The sequence below is a fragment of the Loxodonta africana genome, chromosome 7 (assembly GCF_030014295.1).
Source record: "Loxodonta africana isolate mLoxAfr1 chromosome 7, mLoxAfr1.hap2, whole genome shotgun sequence".
NCBI classification, from domain to species: Eukaryota; Metazoa; Chordata; class Mammalia; order Proboscidea; family Elephantidae; genus Loxodonta; species Loxodonta africana.
In genome coordinates this window covers 34,354,637-34,359,361 of record NC_087348.1, presented here as the reverse complement: position 1 = coordinate 34,359,361, position 4,725 = coordinate 34,354,637, and the positions used below count along the sequence as shown (strand labels likewise).

Here is a 4,725-nt window from a genome sequence, read left to right as displayed (position 1 = left end):
AAAATCCTCACAACTGGACCAATGAGCAACATCATGATAAATGGAGAAAGGATTGAAGTTGTCAAGGATTTCATTTTACTTGGATCCACAATCAACAGCCATGGAAGCAGCAGTCAAGAAATCAAAAGATGCATTGCATTGGGCAAATCTGCTGCAAAGGACCTCTTTAAAGTGTTGAAGAGCAAAGATGCCGCCCTGAAGACTAAGGTGCGCTTGACCCAAGCCATGGTATTTTCAGTAGTATCATATGCATGTGAAAGCTGGACAATGAGTAAGGAAGACCGAAGAAGAGTTGACGCCTTTGAATTGTTGTGTTGGCGAAGAATAAATCTGTCTTGGAAGAAGTGCGGCCAGAACGCTCCTTAGAGGCAAGGATGGCGAGGCTGTGTCTTACATCCTTTGGACATGTTGTCAGGAGGGATCAGTCCCTGGAGAAGGACATCATGCTTGGTAGAGTACAGGGTCAGTGGAAAAGAGAGGTGGATTGACACAGATGGATTGACACAGTGGCTGCAACAATGAGCTCAAGCATAGCAACAATTGTAAGGATGGTGCAGGACCGGGCAGTGTTTCGTTCTGTTGTGCATTGGGTCACTATGAGTCAGAACCGACTCGATGGCACCTAACAACAGCAATGACACTATTACTGTTAGCCAGACTCTGAACTTCCTCATGTACTTCTTGATCCAAGTTTCTTTGATAGACACAGTTTATTCTTCTTCGGCTTCTAAACTGGTTGTGGACTCCCTTGATGAGAAGAAAATGATTTCTTTTAATGATATGTGTTCTAAGTCTATGGAGAATATATCTTTGGTGCTACTGAGATCATCCTGTTGATGGAGATGGCCTATATCCACTATGTGTCCATCTGTAAACCTCTGCACTACATGACCATTATGAGCCACAGGCTGTGCATTCTCCTGGTGGGAGTGGCCCGGACAGCAGGATTTCTCCATACAATCATTCAGATACTCATCACAGTCTGTCTGCACTCCTGTGGGCCCAATGGCATAGACAACTTCATATATGACTTGTAACCTTTGTTGAAACTTGTCCTCATGGACACTCATACCATTGGCCTCTTTGTTGTTGCTAACAGTGGATTCATATGCTTGTTGAACTTCCTCCACTTGATGGTCTCCAGTGTGGTCATCGTGCACTCCCTAAGGGCCCATAGCTTGGAGGGGTGGTATAAAGCCCTCTCCACCTGTCTTAGTTATCTAATGCTGCTATAACAGAACTATCACAAGTGACTGGCTTTAACAAACAGAAATTTATTCTCTCACAATATGGTAGGCTAAAAGTCAAATTCAGGAAGCCAGCTCCAGGGGAAGGCTCTCTGTCTTTGTCAGCTCTTGAGGGAATCCTTGTCATCAGTCTTCCCCTGGTTTAGGAGCTTCTCAACTCCAGCTTCAAAGATGTGCTCTGCTCCTGGTGCTGTTGCTTTCTCAGTTATATGAGGTATCCTTGTCTCTCTGCTTGCTTCTGTCTTTTATATTTCAAAAGAGATGGTTTTAAGACAGAGCCTAATCTAGTAGGTTAAGTCCTACCTCATTAACATAACTGCCTGTAATCCTACTTCATTAACATCATATTGTTGCTAGTTGTTAGGTGCTGTTGAGTTGATTCCCACTGATAGAGACCCTATGTACAGCAGAAACATCGTAGAAGTAGGATTTACAACCTAAGAAAATCACATCAGATGACGCAATGGTAGACAATCACACAATAATGGGAATCATTACCTAGCCAAGTTGATACATATTTGTTGGTGACACAATTCAATCCATAGTACCACCTGTGTCTTTCACCTTACAGTGATCATCTTATTATTTGTGCCCTGCATATTTGTGCATCTCACTGAGTGATCACTCTGCCCACAGATAAAGCTGTGGCTGTCTTTTATACTATGTGGCCCTTGTGTTAAATCACTGCATTTATATCTTCAGAAGTACGGCCATAAGGAAGCTCTGGAGCAAAAAACTGACTTCTGATTATTAAACAATCATTGAGCATTGTTGTTTTTGCTGTTAGGTGCCGTCGGTTCAGTTTGGACTCATGTCTACCCTACATACAACAGAAGGAAACACTGCCCCACGCTGCATCATCCTCACAAACGTTGTTATGCTTGAGCCCATTGTTGCAGCCACTATGTCAATCCATCTCATTGAAGGTCTCACCCTTTTTCACTGATGCTGTGTTTTACCAAGCATGATGTTTGTCTCCAGGGACAGGTCCCTCCTGATAATATGTCCAAAGCATGTGAGACAAGCCTTGCCATCCTTGCTTCTAAGGAACATCCTGGGTGTACTTCTAAGACAGACTTGTTCGTTCTTTTAGCATTCCATGGTATAGTCAATATTCTTCACCAACAGTATAATTCAAAGGCATCAATCCTTCATCAGTCTTCATTATTCATTTTTCAGCTGTCAAATGCATACGATTCAATTGAAAACACAATGGCTTGGGTTAGGCTCACCTTGTCCTTTAAAGTGAGATTGGTTTTTAACACTTTAAAGAAATCTTTTGTAGATTTGCCCAATACAATTTTCTTGGCTGCAGCTTCCATAGGTGTTGGTTACAGATAGAAGTAAAATGAAGTCCTTGATAATTGTAATATTTTCTCCATTTATCATGATGTTGTTTATTGGTCCAGTTGTGAGAATTTTTGTTTTCTCTATGTTGAGCCGTAATCCACTGAAGCCTGTAGTCTTTGACCTTCCTGAGTAAGTCTTTCAGGTCCTCTTGACTTTCACAAAGCAAGGTTGTGTCAACTGCATATCTCAGGTTGTTAATGAGTCTTCCTCCACTCCTGATGCCGAGTGAGTTCTTCTTCCGACAGTACAGCTTCTCAGATTATTTGCTCAGCATACAGATTGAATAAGTCTGGTCAAAGGATACTAACCTGAAGCATGCCTTTCCTGATTTGAAACCACTCAGTATTTGTTTGTTCTGTTCCAACAACTGCCTCTTGGTCTGTGTATAAGTTCCTCATGAACACAATTAAGTGTTCTGAAATTCCCATTCTTCACAATGTTACCTATAATTTATTATGATCCACACAGTTGAATGCTGGTGGCATACCTTCCAGCATTCCAGCAACATCCAAGCCACCACAATATGACAAACTAACAGATGCATGAGCACTGTAGGTAGAAGTAATAGAGGCAATGCAGTCCAGTGCTCTTGATCTGTAGATGGAGTTATAAACTTTGATAAGGCTTTAATCCAGACAGTCTCCCATACATACTTTGTCACCACAGTTTACCGATTCCCATTCAATAAACATTTATGGATTACTTGGATATGGAAACACTTATAGAAGCTAAAAGTTACAAACCTAGAATGTTGGATTGATGTTAAAATAATCTTCTTATGTAACACAATGATGTTGTTTCCTGCTAATTATGAAAATAACTTTAATGGTATTCGTTTGTTTTGAATTCTGCCCTCAATGTAAATTCTGTCTTGTGAGTTTTCTTGTTCATTAAATATTGATTGTATAGTTAAAAGGATACTGTTTACCACATGCCTATTAAAAAAAAAATTTCATTGACGTCAAGTCAATCCTGACTCATAGTGATCCTATGGGACTTAGTAGAGCTGCCCATTAGGGCTCTTAAGGAGTGGCTGGTGGATTCAAAGTGCTGACCTTTTGGTTAGCAGCCAAATGCTTAACCACTGAGCCACCAGGGCTCCACATGCCTGTAAGGCTGCCATTATATTAAGCACCTTCCACATCACATGAGTCAGAATCCAATCAGGAGACAGGCCACACTGTAATTTGAAAAGGGAAGGTTTACATTCAGTTATGAATCATATCAGGTATTGATTATAAAAGGGTAAAGAGAGCTGTAAAGAATACCCCGGGGTTGAGAAAGACTATCTAAGGAAGAACAAACTCTGTCTTGTTGTTTCTACTCTCCATGTATTTGAAGTACCTGAAGATTACTCAAACTGCTTCCCAGATGAGAATTCTGGTAATATTACAGACAGGAGGTACTTCTGTAAATACACAGGCTAGGAGATCATCTGTGTAACTTAGTCTGAGATGACTAAGAGCCTAATCTGAAGTAGTGGCAGTACACATGGTGGCAGATATGCCTGAGAATGGAGGTAGGAGATGGAAAGAAAAACCATGGTTGTAAAGCAAAGGAATTTGACCTTATTCTTTAGGAAATAATCACGAAACATTTTTGAGAATATGAGTAGAAGGATGAAAAGGAACTTGAAGACAAGTGAATCCTGGAATATTAGTCTAGTAAAGGTCTTTTTGTGTCTTGGGCCAAGATCAGTAACCTGGTGGAAGCCGAAGACAGGAAGAGCAGTTAGCAGACTATTTACAGTTGTTGACATAAGGAGTACAGGGCACTGATGATGGGAATGAAAGAAAGGATACAAGAGCTACTGTGAAAGAATTTATAATGCTTATTGTCTAAACTGAATTACTTTATAAATAAAAAAATTTTTTTTTTTTTACTTTATAGTAGCTAATATATATAGATTTTAACAACTGCTTGCCATGAGCATGGCATGGTAGCAAGAGATTTGTATATGTGATTCCATTTAATCTTTATAACATGTGTGGTATATTATTTTACACATTTTGCAGATGAGGAAACAGTCTCAAAATCTAATCCTCATAGTTATAATAACAATGATAATAGTAACTAAAACTTACTATGGTATGTTCTAAGTGTTTTATAAACATGTGTTTAATTCTTG

The 4,725-nt window shown here is 39.8% G+C and overlaps 1 pseudogene; it reads left to right on the top strand.

The window, feature by feature from the left end:
• Window positions 1-281: 281 nt before the first annotated feature.
• Window positions 282-1,927, top strand: LOC100655271 (olfactory receptor 4C12-like; annotated as a pseudogene).
• The last annotated feature ends 2,798 nt before the right edge of the window (window positions 1,928-4,725 follow it).